The 20,391-nt window shown below is 42.8% G+C and overlaps 1 long non-coding RNA gene across 1 annotated transcript; it reads right to left on the bottom strand.

The window, feature by feature from the left end:
• Positions 1–19,879: 19,879 nt before the first annotated feature.
• On the bottom strand, positions 19,880–20,167 carry LOC119652640. Its single transcript, XR_005249567.1, has 2 exons — positions 20,065–20,167; positions 19,880–20,001 (listed from the first exon to the last, which is right to left on the bottom strand). It is a non-coding gene; the product is annotated as an uncharacterized LOC119652640 (long non-coding RNA).
• Positions 20,168–20,391: the final 224 nt, after the last annotated feature.

Here is a 20,391-nt window from a genome sequence, read left to right as displayed (position 1 = left end):
ACACCCTTTGGACTCTTCGAGTTCACCCGAATGACTTTCGGATTGTGCAATGCGGCGCAAACCTTTCAAAGGTTCATTCACTCAGTCCTGCGAAACCTCGATTTCTGTTTCGTCTATTTGGATGATGTTTTGGTCGCTTCTTCTACTGAGTCTGAGCACTTAGCCCATCTCGAGTGCATTTTTCAACGTCTCCTTGAGGCCGGTTTAGTCCTAAACGTTGAGAAGTGCAAATTCCTTCAAAAACAGGTGAGATTCCTCGGCCACTCCATTTCCTCTGAAGGAATACAGCCCGACCCAGACAAGGTGCAAGCAATCACAAGCTTCCCGCGTCCAAAAACAGTGAGGGAGTTGAGGAGGTTCTTGGGCATGCTAAACTTTTACCGTCGTTTCCTGCCCAAGGCCGCCCATCACCAATCCGTTTTGAACGCGTACTTGTCTGGCCCCAAAACAAAAGACACGCGAGAGATTGTGTGGTCTGAAGAGGCTGTCTGCGCGTTCAATAAATCCCGACAGCAACTGGCTGATGCTACACTTTTGGCATTTCCTCATCAAGATGCACCCCTAGCCGTTTTTGTTGATGCCTCTGACATCGCAGTAGGTGCTGCCCTTCACCAAAAGGTGGACCAAGTTTGGCAGCCGTTGAGCTTCTTCTCGAAGCAGTTGAATCCCGCTCAACGGAACTACAGCACCTACGATCGCGAACTGCTCGCCGCATACCTGTCCATCAAATACTTCCGTTTCTCCCTAGAAGGCAGGCCGTTCACAGTGTTCACGGACCATAAGCCTCTCACGTTCGCTTTGAAACAGAAGCCCGACAAAGCGTCCCCTCGTCAGCTTCGACACCTGAGCTTCATAAGCCAGTTCACGTCAGACATCCAGCACGTGTCCGGGAAGGACAACATTGTTGCTGACGCTTTGTCTCGTGTCTCCGAAGTCAACATCCCCGCCTCACTCGATTTCTCGGCTATTGCCAAGGCGCAAGAGAATGACGCAGCACTTCAGAGCCTCAAGTCCAACCCCAAATACAAATTTCGGGAGTTGCCCATTTTCGGCTCAAACCTCTTGCTCTGCTGCGAAGACTCGGAAAAGGGACCTCGGCCATACATTCCGGCCACGTTTCGCAAGGAAGTGTTCCACGCAGTTCACGACTTGGCGCATCCCGGCATCAGGACAACAAACCGGTTGGTCACCGGAAAATACTTCTGGCCCTCCATGAATAAGGATATCAATTCCTGGGCCAGAGAGTGCATCGCATGCCAGAAGTGTAAAGTCTCCAGGCATGTAAGGAAAGAAGTGGGCTCATTCCCCCGCACTACCAAGCGTTTCCACACCATACACCTCGACATAATAGGGCCTTTGCGAGACTCGCACGGTTACAAGCATTGCCTCACAATCATCGACAGGTTCACGCGGTGGCCTGAGGCAATACCTCCGAAGGACATTACGGCGCAATCTTGTGCCGAAGCCCTCTGCCGAGAGTGGATACCTCGCTTTGGCGTCCCTGCAGTGATCATCACTGACCAGGGAATGCAATTTGAGTCAACCCTTTTCTCCGAGTTAGGCAAACTCCTGGGTTTTAAACGCCAGCGGACTACTGCATACCACCCGCAGTCCAATGGGATGCTAGAACGTTGGCACCGGACGCTGAAAGCCGCCATTATGGCACGCGACGACCCGTCCCGGACTCAAGTCTTGCCTCTCGTCCTACTCGGCCTTCGTACAACCCGCCGAGAGGAATTTGCTGCCAGCCCCGCGGAGCTGGTTTACGGGGAGAACCCAAGACTCCCAAGCGATCCGGTCTTCGACAAGAGATCGGGTCTCACGGAGTCGGGGTTGGTGCGTCTGCTGAGGGACAATCTCCGACGCATCAAAGCGCCACCACCCATTCGACACTCGTCCATACCTGCTTGTTCGCCCAAGGAACTGGACACGTGCACGCACGTGCTGATCAGGACGGATGCCGTCCGGAAGCCGCTGCAGCCTCCATATGAGGGCCCGTACCGCGTTCTCGAGAGGGGAGAACATTTCTTCCAGCTCGAGATCGGTGGTCACAAAAAGGCGGTCTCTTTGTCCAGGCTGAAACCCGTGTGCGCCCCGAAGCAACGTCGTGTCCGCTTTGTGGATTAACGGCGAACGAAGTTCGGGGATCCGTCGCCGAAACCCCCTAGGTTTCGTCTGGGGGCGGAGTGATGTGGCGCGGCAGGATCTGCAGCATTCGAAATTTATTTCGGATGTTGCGGATGCGGACGGGTAGATGGCGCTGAACGCGGAAACTCTCCACTCACTCGTTTTCAGAACACACCGGGGGAGTGGAGAGCCAGCGGTAAAAAATGCCGTTGGTTGGGACAGTAAGGACCGCATGGAAATAAGTCGGTCTCTTCTGTATCCAACCGTGGCGCGGAACACTTCGACTCGCGTTTTCCTCGTAAAGTCAAAATATTATAATCAAAAAAATAAGAGTTAAATAGTTAAAGTAAATCAAGTCAAATCATTACAAGTCCAACCTTTTCTTTGCTTTCGATCCGATCTCGACTTTTCTATTTACTGCCCTCGACACTCAAAAGTTATTACGAAAATTCCCCGGGCATCTCACAAGAGCGAGCTTGTCGTGCGAACGGACAATGTTCGATTCCAACAGTGAAGATTAATTAAAGATGGTACTCAGCAACGTGATACCTCTATAATTGCGGCACTGTGTGATACCTCCCTTGTTATGTATGAGACAGATAATGCCTCGTTGCCAATCGTCAGGCATTGATTCGCTGTCCCATACCTTGAGCGCAAGTTGATGAAACACTTGGTGTAACTGGTCGCCTCCATATTTAACCAATTCCGCTGTAATTCCATCGGCTCCTGCCGACTTATGATTTTTGAGCCGATGAATTCCACGGAGGGTTTCTCCTAAACTTGGTGGTGGCAGTATTTGTCCGTCATCTTCAGTTGGCGGGACCTCCAACTCGCCGATGTTCTGGTTGTTCAGTAGTTCATCAAAGTACTCAACCCATCTCTCCAATATGCCTACTCTGTCGGAAAACACATTTCCCTCTTTGTCTCGGCAGGATAAGCATCGAGGTGTATAAGGCTTCATCCTGCTGACTTGTTGGTAAAACTTCCGGATCTGGTGCGGTTGCTCCCTGTACTTTTCTAGTACACGGACTTGTTGGTTCTCCCAGGCTTCCTTTTCCGTCATGAAGTTGCCTCTCCGCTCGACGGAGTTCATGATAAGTCTCTGCGCGTGCCCGCATTCTTTGAGAATGCAACATAACTCGGTATGCGGCATTCTTCCGCTCTATTGCTAGCTTACATTCATCGTCAAACCAACCGTTCCGACTCCTTTTGCGGCTGGGGCCAAGTTTGTGGCCGTATCCATGATAACGTTCTTCAGGTGATTGTGAAGATCATTTGTTGATGCTTCATCTCCAGGTCCTCTGTTGACTGCAGTTATTGCGGCATCCATTTCCCTCTTATATTTGTCGCGGACGGTTATGCTGTGGATGGCTTCAGTGTTCACTCTCACCTGATTGTCAGAGGGGATTCTAGGTGGTATTGTTATTCGTGCTCAGAACACCATGCCAACGAGATAGTGATCCGAGTCTATATTGGGCCCCCTATATGTTCTGAAATTCATCAAGGCTGAGAGGTGGCGGCGTTCGATCAGCACGTGGTCAATTTGGTTGAAAGTGGTCCCGTCTGGAGAGGCCCACGTATGTTTGTGGACCGCTTTCCGCGCAAACCAGGTATTTCCAACAACCATTTCGTGTGACCCTGCTAATTGAATAATCCGCAGTCCGTTATCATTCGTTTGTCGTGTAAGCTATGGGAGCCAACGCATCGCCTGAATACGGGCTCCTTCCCTACTTAGCTGTTAAAATCCCCAAGTATAATTTTAATATCATGTCGGGGACAGGTTGCGAGGGTTCGTTCTACTGCCTCGTTGAAGGTATCCCTCTCCGACTCTGCAGTCTCCTCTGTAGGGGCGTGAACGTTAATGAGGCTTATATTTCTAAACTTGCCTCGCAAGCGCAGAGTGCGTAGCCGTTCGCTTATGTTTTCAAAGCCGATACCAACAGGTTTATTTTTTTGGCTGGCTAAGAAACCTACTCGCAGCACATGGTTTACTGGATGACCGCTATAATATATGGTGTAGTGGCTCTTCTCCAGGAAACCGGTCCCTGTCCATCGCATCTCTTGTAACGCTGTTATATCAGCCCTATATTGGGACAGGGTATCGGCTAGCTGCTTATCAGCTTCATCTCTGTACAGGGAGCGCACGTTCCATGAGAAAATGCGCAAATCGTTAATCCGTTGTCGTTGCCGGGTTCGTCGTTGTAAAGTCCATCCTGTCCGAGGCTCCTTTCGTGGCTCCGTAACATCGGTTTTCCGTGTAGGGTTGTCAGCCCTACCCAACCCCCAACCTGGAGGACCAGTTGGTACAATTTGTCCCGTTTTTAGGCGCGGGGGAGTCGTCTTCATCCTTCTCCGTCTGAAGCTTTTCGTTACGAAAGAGCTCCCAGCGGTCACCACGTGGAGGTGCAAATAGGGTTTGGTAGTAGAGCTACTGGTGTTGGTTCAGCAGGCATTTCCCAGGTTTTATGCTCCATCGTGGGTACCAATCCACGTTTCGCCCTGGGACCTATACTACCCTTTGACCACCTTTTTCTCTTTTTTCAATCTTCAAGTAAGCTCTCGAAAATCGCTTGTCTCCTTTTGTAACGTCGAGGAAACCCGCAGACTACCATATTGAATGCACGAGCTATCAAAGTAGAGAAGTTTGTACCGTTTTTTACCGTGTTCAGGTTCTGTGTTGCCACTTTTGGTTCTGCACCATAAAGTTCCTGTTAGAGCCCCACCCCTGTTCAAGCCGTCTTACCAGTCTGTCTTACCAGTGAGGGCACCAATATTCTGCCAGCAAGCACCAATTTATATGGCCTGGACCAAAGTGCTAACGTTGTGATAACGTCAGTATATCCCCACTTCTTAACACGATCGGGGCTCTTCCTGCCGCATCGACTGAGGTGGACGTATTAGCATTTCTCTGAATCGACCTGTTGCTAGACCTGAACTCAAAATATTAGGTAGGATTTAGTATAGGGGAGTTACTCGAACTACTGAAGATATTACAAAGTACGTTGCGTCGAACCCTCCTCCTTTACATGGGTCTGGTACCAGTAAGTTATATAAATAAATGAATTGTTGCTCAGATCCTGATCCAAAGATGATAACTGCATCACCGACAGGTATAACGATCATAGGTGCTAATTATCATGGGAAAAATAAGTATAAGGTATCAAATCTGTCATTTGGCGAGTAGTTGGCGAATATTTAGCGTTGTTTCGAACGCAGGGCAGGGCGAGTTAGCTAAAATTAAATCTTTTACCCAATATAATACTTCAGGGAAATTTCGCGCGCTGTCGCGGATGTCATTTTAGCAGATGAAAGTCCCACATGCCGGGTTCTTTTTGGCAAATGTCTTTTAGAAATGCCGTCCTTGGCAAAAAAGACAGAGAGGAGCAAATTCAAAAAACCATAAAAAATGAACAAATATAATTAATTACAAAAAGGAAATGCTCCATCTCCAAGAAACTTTGCATAAAAACTTTCCAACCAGGTTTCCTTATATATGTATCTAGGTTCTATCTATTGTCCTAATTTTTATACTATTTTTGGAGCCAAGCAGTGACTTGCAAGATAAACTGATGCGGAATACAGATCTCTGGAAGCCAACCATAAACAAAACGCTACGAATCTGGACTGGCGTTCTAAAAAATACATCTCTAATCTATTATAAAGTGAACCTGTGCTTATTGAATAGTTTGCAGTCGGAAACAATTTACTGTATTCAGAAGAACCCCACTAATAGCCTGTTTCCGCAGTTACCGAGCTACGGGGCGGACTTCCTAGCCGCATATTCGTGAGAACAAAATGAATAAAATTAACAAATAGGCGGGATCCCATTCCCGCAAAACCTCACAACTGATAACCATGGTGATAACAACGTGACTACATCTGTCAGGATGATTCAGTAGTTAGAAGACTAGGCTGTCGTACGGAACGTCGCGGTTCAAATTTCACTGGTGGCAGAGGAATTTATACCGTGGTTGGATGTCGGCTACCAGCCAACTCAATTGAAAACGAGTACCTGAGTAAATCAGGGCAATAAACACTGGTAAGTGCAATACTGACCCTATTGCCTCCAACAGGGTGCCGTAATCCGGTAATGTACCGTTACTGTCGCTGCAGTGCTCTACTATACTTCCAGATCCATAAAATTATCACGCAACGATAATTATCATTATATGACTGTGTTCAAGAACGGCGAAGTTGGGAAGACAGTGAGGGTTCAACATTGGCCTATTTGAAGGCCGTAATCAACTATAGTTCTTCATAAGAAAGTTGTAAATTTTAGGTCAGCATATCGCACGCGAAGAAGGAAGCACTAAACGGCGCAGCCCTTAAATGGTATCTACTCTGTCTGAAAAGTGCCTGATATCGAAACAGGTCACTAAGATTGCTCAGGATAGACCCAAGCTTTTAGCTGGGCAACCGATAAAGGGTCAAGTATTGCAGATCAGCCCCAAAGATGGGAATGCTCCCAAAAAATGCAAATCCCAACCACACGAGGGGAGGATGAAACCTTGGGTAAGTCAGGCGCGTTAGCTATATTAGTACGAAGAATTGCATCTGACTGTCCACACTACTGAAATCTTTTCCGTAAAAATTAATCTCCCTTGAGATCAAGCATGGAGGACACAGCGGAATGGCTTAGGGCATTGCCAGGCTGGAAAGTAGCAGGGGATAATATACGAGGGATCCACATGGTGGCATGTAAAGTAGTAGAGGATGCACATGGTGACAGCATACCTTCCCCAAAAAAAGCGACGGAGGGGGCGGTGCTTCTGCCTCTTACTTCTTCAAATTAAAAATCATTACACACAGCTTCGGAGAGTCATCAGGAGCAAATGGAGACAAAAGGCAAACTACTCACGATCATGGTAAATGACGGATCCCTGCTGGCAGCGAAACGGCAAAGACTATAGCACCTTGGCGCATGTGCATAAGAAGAAATCGAGGAATTGTACTTCGGAAGACATAGTGGGTGAAAAGTAAACTGAAAAGCTCGATTTCAAAGGATAACATCGTAACAGTGCTAGCTAAGGAACTCTGAGCATGTCAGAGCAGATAAGTAGTGTGCAAGGAGGAAGTATGCAAACATTTCATGATTTCTCTTGTGAAAAAGCAAGAATTTACATGATTTTAAAATTTAATTTGACCTACCTCCAAATTTTGTAGCTATCGAGTTTCATTAGAAGTCAGGGAAAAACCCGGAGGTAGTCGTGGTATACGGCAGCCACCTCCCGGAACCCGCCTACTGGTGAGGTTATATGATAGGAAGGCGGTACCATATCTTTTATACTGCGATGCCAACCCAAATAATGAAACCTGGGGAGGAACTGACAACAAAAGGAAACCGTTACCCTGAATATATACTTAGGAAGATGCTGGAAATATATCATGCAAGGACACGCCAACAATCATGGTTAGGCAACAGATACTAGAGAATAAACTGAAGGGGCTCGTCAGTAATTGGAGGTTATCGTATTACAGAATAATAAGTCCAATCTAGAGGTGTGCCGTGATATCAGAAGTGAACAGAAAGTGGAGGAAGTGGTTCGAAGACCTCAACATAATAACTTACGCATGGAAGGCCAGCTGTCCGGTTGAGATAGTGATTCCAAGAGATATAGTCTACTGGAACTGGATCCTAACAAGAAAAAAGCTGAGGTCCAGAAACTCTTCAAGAGGCAGAACAATTCGGGGATTTTCGACATGTAATAACTCGATTAGTGAAACAAATCAAAATGACTTTAGGAATTCTGAAGCGATTGAACAAACCGCCGTATTCACAATATACAGGGCCAAGGATATGTCAATCTGCCTATCTGAAAAAGAACGTTGGGACATATATCAAGAATGAGAAGGACAGGGTACAACTGCTTCTTAAAATTTAATTCTCGGGATCCTCCCCCACTGTCAAAGATAGCAACATTTTACCTGAAACCCGAATAGCAGACAGGAGGAGCAAGAAGAAAAATTAGAAACTAGCAAAATAGGTATGCTCGGAAGCTTGAGTAAGATGGAGAATGAAAACTATCAAATGAAATCACAGGAAATGACATGACATGACACTTTCCTAGCTCCACTTTAAAGAGGCCTAGAAGTCATCTTAAGATCCCTTCTAAGAGTGGTAAGGGGCAGAATAGTTTTTGAAATACATAACAATAACAAGTTCATGAAGGGAGACAAAAGTGGTATTTATTCCGAAAGCGTACACACAATGCACATTAATCTACCCAAGATCACCATGGTTCACTAGAAAGCGAAAACTTGGTCACCAGAGAGGCTACATGCCATGGAGGTTAACAAGAAACAGAAGCCAAATATTTTTTGAATTACGCTTGACCAAAAACTGTTGTAGAAGACGTATGTAGGGAACATATTTGTAGAACATACAAAGGCTTTGATAATTTGAATGTGTATAATAGGATGAAAACGAACAGAGCTAATAGCCAGGAGGGTACATAGATCAGAAAGATTCCCTTGTGTGTCACTAGGGTCATGAGGACATGCTCTATTATAGAACCCTGGAGGTCCTTCCCGGAATGACTCCTTTTCACCTTCGTGAACAGGTGCGGGCAAGAAGCTTAACCTTTACACTGTCTGCGAACTAAACCAGGCGAACGGTTGCCTAACACTAATGGGAGCAGGCGCTGAAATCATCGATATAAACAAACCGCACTTTGAACCAAAGGGTAAACATACTTATATATCTGAGGCGGAAATATACACCGTAAATTGGTGCTGATGGAGACGAGGAAACTAAGGGGGCAGAACATTAAATTCTGACTGACAGCCAGTCGAATATAAAGGCATCTAAGTCAAACCAGATAAACACTGAACTGGCATGGAAGTGATAGATTAAATACCCTAACACAATGAGATCTGGCTGGCCAGAAAAGGAGTAAGGACGCCATTTACGGGGGGAAGAGGCAGGTTCATGGCTGTGGTGCTAAAGAATAAAGAGAACGGCTGTGGAAACTATACTGAACAAAATTAGCAAGAATTGAACAGTTGAGGGTGCTCATAGGGAATACAAACCCTAGCACTCAAAGAAGGAAGTAAGGAAACCTCCACCCGTTTTCTGGGACAGTGCCCGCTGCTGCCTTAATTTAGAACATTAGTCATTATCATCTGCACGGAAAAAATTGTAACACATGATTCTGAATATGTCTGGGCATGATACTTCCCCTGAAGTAAGCAAAGACCTTGTACTCTTGCTCTGCTTCATTTGCATATAATTTCTAACTGCATACTACATCCAGTCTGGAATCTATCACTTTAATAAATTGTGAATTTCAGCTGCAAGTACGAGTATTTTATTCTCATTAATGAAACTCTAACGCTCCCGAGAAAATTTCATTTAACTTACGTATTCATTTTCGTAATGGAGTTGCTATCATACAGTATGTTTCGTATGCCTGATTGTACGTTATTTCGGGAATATAATCTTACTTGAAAGGTATGCATTTGTAAAGCTTAATCCTCGAAAATATCATCAACAGTGTACGTCTCTGAAAGTATATTACAAAATAATGAGGACGATTGTGCAATCATCCATTTAAGAAGGTGATTATTTGGCTGAGTATGCTTGAGGTGCTGCATTATTATTCATTACTCCGACGTAATTAGATTAAATTATTCAGGTAATACCCTGAAACCAGCAACTGATAATACACAAAGCGTTACGATAAAAAACAAACCAATGGATACAATAATTATCATTTGATTGAATTGAGTGTTCAAAAGTATATTACAAGCCAGGAACCAGAAGCTCCACGTTTGTAGATTTCTAATGTATGAATATTTGGTTGCACGATTGTTCCATTCAATTATCTAGTTAGTGCGATATTCACATTCAATATCTAGGGTTCCAGCAAATTCACATGAAAGTGACATTTTAAACCTATTACACCTTTATTGATAAAATACTATTTTTACTACATATTCTGGCCTATTTTATTGCAAACTCTTGATTCGACTGTTTACAAAATGTAGTAATATATTGTTATGAATCTTATTTAAGCGGACACCGATATGTGAATTACTTTGCGCCCGCAACCTTTTTCAAATCTTCCGGACAGGAAGTGTCTGAAAATGGGCCTCACTTTAATTCACAACAATCCTAAAACTGCGTCGTAATTGAAATCGCTAATATGATACGTATTTATCGTGCATTTCCATCGACTTCCATTTATCGATCGCTCCTCCAAATTAAAGAGACTCAACCAGCAATCTGCCTGATAAAAAGCCGCATTCAAAGGAATCACTTGCTCCTTCTTGTAAAAATAAATCCGAAGTAAGTCAAACTGGCGTTGAGGTTCCACCGTACTGTCAACCACCTGCGATGTCACTAGACAAGCTCATCTGCTTCACGGCAAAACCTAGGCGATGATAACCACAGGTTACTTTCTAGGTTTGATTTCGTCGACCGCAATATTCTTAATGCAAATGTCAGTGAAGGGATAATGAACGTATTTGATGCTATGTTTTATTCTTTCCCGGGCGCAACTTTAGAACCAGCTTCACATGTAGAAATTCGAACTGAGAAGCATCCTTCAAATCACTAACTCGAGCTCGGGTTCATTACACAAATTCTAGGTACTTGCATTTCTCTGATAGCTTGGATGAGTTGATCACCAATAGTAAAAAACCGAATTTTTCCCATAACTCTGAAAAGAAAATTATATTTCTTATATTCCGATATTTCAAAGACCATTTGTACTCTCCTCAGTGAATTTTAATTCATTACATGAACCCTAGGGCCAAAGCTCACTGAGCAAGACGATAATTGGTCCTCAAAATATCGGTATATGAGAAATAAAAAATATTTTTCGACGTTATTGTGAAAAGTAGTGATTTTTTTTTTGACAATGAGCAAAGCGGATAAAATAACACGCAACAGCAAATCACCAATGTTAAGTTCGGTGCGCAACTCGACACTTCTGGATTTACCATTTACCTCTTGGTGGGGTGAAGCACGTCAAACACACTTACGTGCCATCATTCACAGTTGCTTGAAATGCAGTTTATCTTCATTAATTCTAGTTACCTCTTTCTTCAAACTCAAAGCCCTTTGCCCAAGGTTCACGGCCCGGTGAGAGAACAAACAGATGTCATCAGCGTTGTCAAGGTATTTGAGGAAAGATGGCTTAATCCATTGAAGTCCTCCACGCCCTTCGGGCAAAGTAGCATTGAGAACGTCCCCGATAACAAGGAAAAATAATATCGCTGATAAGATACAAACTCCTCTAAGATTTTACCTCGGTGGAACACATGACATTTCGTGCCAACATATATCGCTCGTATAACTGCTACTACTTTCTCCGGAGTGCCCCTCCTGGATAGAACACTCGGGCTACACTCCCTGCGTATTGTCAAAAGCTTTATCGAAATCAATGAAGGGTAGGGGATGCGAAAATCTAAATTCCGTGCACTGTTCCAAAATGATGCATAAGGTATCGACGTGATCCAGGGCGGAAACCAGCCTGCTCCCGCCTCCCAATCAAGTTGCCTCCAATGACGAGCCGGTGGAAACTGTAAAAATCCACAAACCTCCCACTATTATCGTTGTAGTCGCCCAGAACTTGTTTCCACATCACACGTCCGAGCAAAGTGCTGTCAGAGGCACCTCGGAAATTCAGACCACCCATCACGTGCACAGTGTCACCTTTAGGAAGTCCCTGAACTACGTGTAATTAGTCGCAGAAAGAATATATCTCCACTCCTTTGCTCCTCAGCTGCATATTCTGGACCTACGCATTATAAGATGATGATATTCAGAGGAGTATTCTTCTCTCTTGCGGCCAGGAAACCAAGCGGTAGTAAACGCGAATGAGGTGTCAGGTTGCTTTAGCTAAGTTGAATAATTCTTCGCAATGAGTTCTGCCGGTTATAGTTAGACCTTATAACCGTTGCATAATTCCTGCGTATATGTCTACTTGGATACCGAGACTTCCGTACTCAAAGTGAGTTGCGCGAAAGCCTGGGACTTCCAAAGCTGCCTTTAGTTAGCACCCCTAGATTTCTGAAATTCACTATCTCTATCAGTGCATTACGAAGTACTCAATGGAAATTCGTTCTATAACTTCTATAGAAACGCTTTATTGCAAATTTAATTATGCAGTATTTAACAATATGTATTCTCCCCATGCTCGTCTCCAATGAATAGACTTCTTTGAAAATTTAGGTGCCGCTGTAGAGGCAACTTTCAATAAAACTTCAACAATATCAGAAATGCTTTTTAATTGAATATGGAATGAAGTAGTGTCCATTTACGGATTTGTTCGTTAATATATTTTAAGGGAAATTACACTGGGTGCACTGGGTACTAGGTGCGTGAACATTAAGCCAGAATGGTTTGACTATACCTCATAGACTGTTTGCGTTATCGGACATTGATATTGGAATCGATCAGGTACTTTGTTTATGTCAGTCGGTGAGTAAGAAAACTCTTCTGCTGTTATCTTGTCAAATCTGGTGCCCAAGATTGCCTTACACAATTCGTGACCTATAGCTGAGATTGGCCTTGAGCCCCAGTGAATATGCTTCACATTGAAATCTCCTGCAGCGAATTTGTGACCTTAAAGTCAGTATTATCTTATATATTAGAGGATAATCCATGAGTGAAGTGAAGCTCCTTGAATGAAGTTTTTATTGCTTACTTCCAGTTGACGCTGTTTGACTTCACGTTTAACCATTGAGCCACCTCTGGCTTCCTCTCCAGAATGTACACTACAGGAAAAGCAACTTTAGCGGGAAAGGGGTACGGAACTCATTGTGTGCCCTTCGGTTAGTGACTAAGTAGGTAAGTGGTATTGATGTTTCACTGTATCAATGTCGCCTAGGTAGTTTTCTTGCGTGTGTTTCTTTCTTCCATTGTCGATAATGTTGCGAGGGTTTGCTTCCAGCAAGCTTTACATAGGAGAATATTCAAGCATCATTCGCTCAGTGATTTCATTAAGATCCGTCACCATTAATCTGAAATAAATCTTTGGGGAAGCTCTGCTTTTGGTTCCCGCTAGGATGTGGGGTCCATAAACAGCTGGGCAATGTTTGTTGATTTGACAGATGCTGTCACGTGCTCGCAGCAACTTGCAGCCATGTGTTCACAACCACCTCGGCGCACAGCAATGCACTGCAACACATCCACCTCGGCGCACAGCAATGCACTGCAACACATCCACGGCACTAACACAAGCCCTTAGACGCGGAATTTTGCTAGTGCAACTCCCGTCGCGATCGAACATGTGCAAGACTTTTCCATCTCCAAAAAACTTCAAGGAATGTGGCTTGACTAGACCAGTTGCATTCCAGTGAGTAATTTTGATCGTAGTTTTTGTTTGTTAATTTCGGAATCGAGTAAAAATATCATTGAAATAAAAATTCCTCTTTTGTTTTATTAAAAAAAAATTATTTCTTTGCAAAAGTGCGCATTTGTACGGCTACTTATCGTCTTGCTCATTCAAGGGTCATTGTATCAAAATTAGAAGATCGCTTGATTCCATTAAAATAAGAAAAGTAGAGACCTGTGTTTTATTGTAGAATATCACCCGGCGGAGAAAGTCATAGACATCAATATTAGATAATGCGTAATCCTCTCCGTGCATTTCAGCACACTTACCGGACATAGTGGTCAATCAAAACTGTCCTATATTCGGTGAAACTAAAGAAATAGCTCGTTGAGTTTTTGATCATCTAAGGAGCATTAGACGAACCCAAGTTACATAGATATGTGATGCCCTGATCCGCAAGGGAGTAGGAAACACCCTGGCCATCCGGATGAGATGGACGTTAAAAAGCAAGCAAATAGAAGTGCCGATATGTACAAACTCTATCATCGTGAGCACTACTTAAGGTTGTCCACCATCACAGCTAATGCGTAGTATACTAGTTAACAAACTCCAAGGAGAACTAACAACCACCGGAAGACAGATCCAGGGTTACGCTGATGACATGTTCTTAATCTGTAGGAGCCAATGTGAGGTTTCATTTCAATAAAAAGTTTGAAATGCGTTGGAATAATATTGCAAACTGGTAGAGTGTAGCAACGACCTCTGTGTTTAGCTAACAACTTGTTCCCTGGTACACTCACGGTTCCCTCACAGAAGAAGCTGAGGGCCTCAACATATTCCAAGCGGAAAGATGGGCTATAGATAGATGCGCCTCCTCCAAACTCCAAAGGAGCTACAAGGGACAGAGCATTGCTTTTCTAACCGATAGTTAAGCGGGCACTATGGCATTTAGGCACTATGGCTCGCTCAAAAAATGCTGAATAACATGGATTGCAGGCCATATTGGATAAGAAGAGAGATAAGATGTGGTGTGGGATGAGTTGACCAAGAAAGAACAGGGACGCCGCTACATAGACTAGAGCCCTTTTGTGCAATTCCAAATGGGTTCATAGCTACGGCGTCCAGGGTGCTCACGGGGGAACGAATGCAACTGCTGAGAAGATTATTTAAACCTCACCAAGAAGAATCTCCGGATTATAGTGGGAATATTCACTGCAGGTTAAATTATCCCCTATGGAATTTAGGGATATCTATGGACATATCTGTAGATTCTACGCACACGCTCACTTGTGCAAACGACCTCGAGGTACCTGGGAGAGTATTTAATACCAGATAGCAGGCTGAAACACTTGGAATAAGGGAATATAATACAGTAAGTCCTGTCGGTTATAGGCTTGAACGACATACTGTAGTTAATAGGTATATTTTAACCAGAAAAAGGATACTGTAGTTTTCCTAGGACGTAGTATAACTGATCTTGGCAATATTATTATTATCAACAGACTTTCTACAATTAAAGGGCCCCTAAATTCATAAACCATGTAAGAAGATGAGGAAAGTTGTTTTCGCGAAAATGTCTACGGAAATCGCAGAATATGGAAAAAATAGTTTGAGACTAAATCGGCCAAGAATATAAACGTGTTCCGCCAGGCTCTTCAATCGACTGGGAAACTCGAGGAGAAAAAAGTGGCAGCGTCCTTTGATATCAAGGCTCTCTTTTCGAATATCCCGGTCTAATGCTAGTGTTTTGAATGAGGTATGTGGAAGGCATCATAGGAAAATACTAACTCGAAAATAACCTTCACTGCGTCAATATATAGTTATCGAATTCAGCCTGGAGATGGAAAAGGAAGGGCGACTACCGTTCTTGGACCGGTTAATGAGAGGAAAACAAAAAAGTAGAAGCTGAAAATTTTCAGAAAACCAATTAAACGAGTAATCATGGAGAAAGCAGGAATGAGGATTTAATTGTCACCCGTACATAAGGCAAATAATACGAATAAGATAATTTTGGATTTCTAATTTGAACCGAAGCTGGTTATAGGCAGTCGCATATCTGCAGAACATATACAACACTCACAAACCATTGTCCTAACTAGTTTGAGAATGTGGGAAGTATTCGAAGAGAATACCTGGAAGCTGCTACGAGTCAGAGAAATTGATAATTTAGATTTCAAATATCAGAAACTAGTATCTAGAAATGGAACTTGAGATTAAGAAGTTTACCCCGCTCGCATAAATAAAATTTTTAGTGGCGGAACATAAAAGTTACTAAATTACACTGAAAAGCTGGTTGGATAATTTTAGCTGATTTATATGATTTAGTGCGGTGAATCCATTTTGCTTTATCACGTCATGCTTTCCACAAATTTGGAATCCATTTTTCGCAATGGGATTACTCGAAGGAGATATAAGTAATGATATAAAAATATGTGAAGTCATATTTATTATTTGAAATGTTTATTTCCGAATTAAAGGCACTTGTGGTTCTACATAAAATCATTGTTTCTCCACTATAAGGCTCCTCTTGGTACATATTATACAGAGCGTCTGAAATTTTCCTCTGTAGCACCCACCAGTAGTCTGCCATCATTGTTACGCTCTAATATCATCGATATCTTGTTTCCATCTTTTTAATATCTTGAAGAAAACGTTCTCCTTGCTCTTCACTCACAGCCCGTAAATCCTATAAAAAGTAGTCCAGGTGAGATTGGAGAAAATGTACCTTTAGTTCATGAGACAACAGAAGGCTTGAAAAGACTTTCGAATTATTCTGGCTATATTTTTGTAATCAGGATCTTTATTGTCACCGAAAAATGGCTCTACAACATCCTTAAATGCGAACCATTCTTGCTTCTGCAGATCTGTCATGATGTTGGCAAACAGCAGATATGTTAGAGGTCCTCTGTTACGATATCTGGAAAAACAAATATTATCATCAACGGAGCATCCGATCTAGGTCTGCCTTAGTAAAGAACGTTGACACCCCGGTTCTGCGACGACGTCCACAAACTCGACATCCCTAAAAGTTGTCTAGCGTCCTGACCTATGCCATTACCCCATTTCAAGCAGTGTGCCTCGTCTTCTTTTTCTACCATAGATATTGCCCTTATAGACTTTCAGGGCTGGATCATCATTATCCTCAACCACAGGTAAACCACCCCCTGTTGAGCTGGATTTTATCCACAACCGGACGGTCATGGTATCGCTCATAGATCGTTATGTAGACTATGGAATCATCTATCCTCATAGAGGGACCAAATTCTTCGGAGGATTCTTCTCTCGAACGCTCCCAAGAGCTCGTAATTTTTTTGATAAGGAAACCATGTCTCCAAGGAATACATGAGGACTGGCCTCATCACCTACACATCGCTCCATCTCAGGCTGGGTCTGCCTCGTCTTCTTTTTCTACCATAGATATTATCCTTATAGACTTCCTGGTTGGATCATCCTCATCCATATGGATTAGGTGACCTGCCCATCGCAACCTGTTGAACGCGATTTTATCCACAACCAGACGGTCATGGTCGTCGTTATGTATACTACGGAATTGTTCATCCTCATGTAGGCGGCCGAAAATTTTTCGGAGGATCTCTCTAACATGGCCAAGAACCCAGATCTCCGAGGAATATATAAGGACTAGCAAGATCATTATCTTGAACAGTGAGAGATTTGACCCTATGGTAAGACGCCAACAGCGGTGCACGGAATTTATCATCATAGCTGTTATCGGTTGTGATTTTCGGCCCTAGATAGGAGATATTTTCAACGATCTCAAAGTTTTAGTCTCCAGTCTTTATTCTTCCTGTTTGACCAGTGCAATTCAATGTTGTTCGTTCTTTGGTTTTTCGGCCTGGCGCGCGTTGGCAGTATTTACTTGGTCTTGCTTTCATTAATGTGCAGCCCAAGATCTCGCGCTGCCTACTCGATCTGGATGAAGGTTGACTGTACATCCCGGGTTGTTCTCCCCATAATGCAAATATCGTCAGCGTAGGCCAGTAGTTAGGTGGACTTGAAGAAGATGGTGCCTCCCGCATCCACGTCTGCATCGTGAATCACTTTATCCATTGTCTCAGACCGGGTTAAAAGGAACGCATGATAGGGCATTCCCTTTCCTTAAACCGTTGTTGATGTTGAATGGTTTTGAGAGTGATTTTTCTACTTTTATCTGGCCTCGCACATTGGTCAGGATCAGTCTAGGCAATCTTATTAATTTCGTTGGGATACGAATTCTGTCATGGTCGTGTTCACCCTGGCTATGCTATAAATACGCGCTCTTAAAGTCGATGAAAAGATGCCGCAACTGATGTCCATATTCCAACAGTTTTTCCATCGCTTGCTGCAGAGATAAAATCTGATCAGTTGCTGATTTGCCTGAAGTGAAGCTGCTTTGGTTTGGGCCAATCATGTTCTGGGTGTATGGAACTATCCAGTCTAGCAAACTAGCAGAGAATATCTTATAGATGGAAGTTTGAAACTTGATACATCTATAATTGTTGCACTGCGTGATATCCCCCTTTGTATATATGGGACAAATAATGCCTCGTAGCCGATGACGGACTGTTTCTTCCTGCTTGGTGGTAGTAGCATTTGGGCGTCGTCTTCAGTTGGCGGGACCTACAACTCGCCGATATATTGGTTGTTGAGCAGTTCATCATAATACTCAACCCATCGCTCCAATAAATGCATTTTGTCGGAAATTAGATTTCAATCTTTATCTCTACAGCATGATCATCAGGGTGTAAGTCCGCCAATTTTTTGTTAATGTACCAAGCGGAATATTGTTTTGTCCAACCATAAGCACCCTCGCCATCGACCTGTAACTTGTTTAGACTGGACTGTCGCATAGACATAAAAAACAAGAAAATTTGTTGTAACTAGCTTTTTACCCAAGCAGCATATTCATATATGATCTGTAAATCGGCGCACATTTGAAAAGCGTGATCTTCATAATTGGTTTTTGAGGAATCACTTCGAAGTTGTCATTGGTCTCATTTAAGAACACAGAATGTCCAACAGGAAAGGAAGCATAGAAACCACTGTTATGGAGTAAAACTGCTTTTAATTTGAGCTTCGATGAGTCAATAAAGAGACACCATTGATAATCATCAAACCTTAGTGTCACTACAATAAACTCAATTTTCTTCTTGGTTGAAGAAGGGCACGAAATTCTTTTCACGATGTCTGAATCAATAAAAAGTCGTTCCAGATAAATGTTTACTCATGAGTTGTTATCTAAGCAACTCAGCAGCATGTTTCGGAAGATCGAGAGCAATAGGCAACTTATATGCAGTAAGCATGTTATGTGTACATAAAAACTACCGTCTTTAGCTGATGCTTCATTGGGTTCACTGCATCTCTATCATAATATCAACCTAGAATATTAGGTGACAAGTATTTCTCTTTTCTTATTCACTTTTAGTTAAAGTTCATTCAAACAAGTCGGAAAACCGAAAGCTGCTTCTGGTATGAAAAGTTTTGTGTATTTGTTTTATAAAGCGATTTGAGTGTGCATTTGTCTCATCAGAACCTAGCGCGTAATATGTGCATATATCATGTGAGAATATCCATTTTGGCGTGATATTAACATTCAGAGTCTTAAATTTGCACACAAACGGCAACTTTGACCTATTATAACTTTGTTAGTAACAATGCGCTTTCCACCAAACTTGGCAGGATCATTCTCCATACTATAGCCTATATTACATCATTACATCTTTACATCATTACATCGTAATTCTACAATAAACATAAGGGGGCTTTCGCAGCCAATTACTAAAAATTATAGTAACATACTATTAGTAACTTTATTTGAACAGATATTAGTATGCAGGGTATTTCAGAGCCTAGGCACCATTGGTTGGCAGCCTCCTCATTTTATTCAGATTTTGCGGTCTGGTAGTTTCTGAAAATGGGTCCGTTAAAGAAATTATCACTTTGGACCCCCGCACTCCGCAGGTTTCCAATAAATATCAAAACTAGTAACGGCTTCAGAAAATACTAATCGAGACCTTTCATTTGATACCCCCATGACTAAATTTGATGAAAAAAAAATCTACATCCCCCTTTTGCACGTATAGCGATCCCCCCCCCCCCCCCCCAAAAAAAACGAAATAGAAGGATTTAACTTACTGTATACACTTGCGTTTACAGTTTCTACGTTTCCATCGAATTTGGTGTCAATTGCTGTAGCTGTCTGTCTGAGAAAAATGCGTGTGACGGACAGACAGACAATAGACCGGTTTTAATAAGATTCTGTTTTACATAAAACCTTAAAAATGCGTTTCATGTGATGAAAATACTATCCATCTGTCAAGATCTCACGGCTTAGACAAGGGAAAATAGCCCAAATATAAAATCACATTTCGTGAAAAATTCTGACTTGTTATATATTTTCGAATATCATCAAATTACATAAGAATCTGTTGAAATTATTCCAACATTTTTTTATTTGCAGACCTGTGTTTTTGTTCTATTCGCAGGCCGAATGATAGAAGGGGAAACTATGCAGTTCTCTTCGAGCCAGGAGCTTCCTTCGGGGTCCGGATAATTTTCACTTCGGACGTTTCAACCCACGATCATACTCTTCCTACTTTAATATATTAAAAACAAAGACTATGAAAATCAGATTTTGTGCCAAATTCGCGTAACTTACTTTGAACTTTTTAGATGCCCGTTTATCCACGCCCCCAGTTGATTCATCAGATTTCAAATTCACCAATTTCGTATTTATATTTTCCACATAAGTTCGTCTTCGCTTTCGCACATTTTCAGTGGTCAGTAATGTAGCTTACTTTGGTCTCTAGTTGCAACTTAATTTTAATTTGCAATTCTGTCAGGATGTAATTTTTTTCCGTGACAATGATCTTCCCAAACTCATTTTCCTTATCCCCTTGCCCAGAAATCCGTCGGGTCATGTCCCCTGCGAAGCGGGTTGGAAACAAAAGTAATCTGTGCTGGTCAGTTCTGCAGGGAAACGCGT

This window comes from Hermetia illucens, chromosome 3 (genome assembly GCF_905115235.1).
Source record: "Hermetia illucens chromosome 3, iHerIll2.2.curated.20191125, whole genome shotgun sequence".
NCBI classification, from domain to species: domain Eukaryota; kingdom Metazoa; phylum Arthropoda; class Insecta; order Diptera; family Stratiomyidae; genus Hermetia; species Hermetia illucens.
The sequence above is the reverse complement of the archived record's forward strand: the minus strand, read 5'-3'. Positions and strand labels throughout refer to the sequence as shown.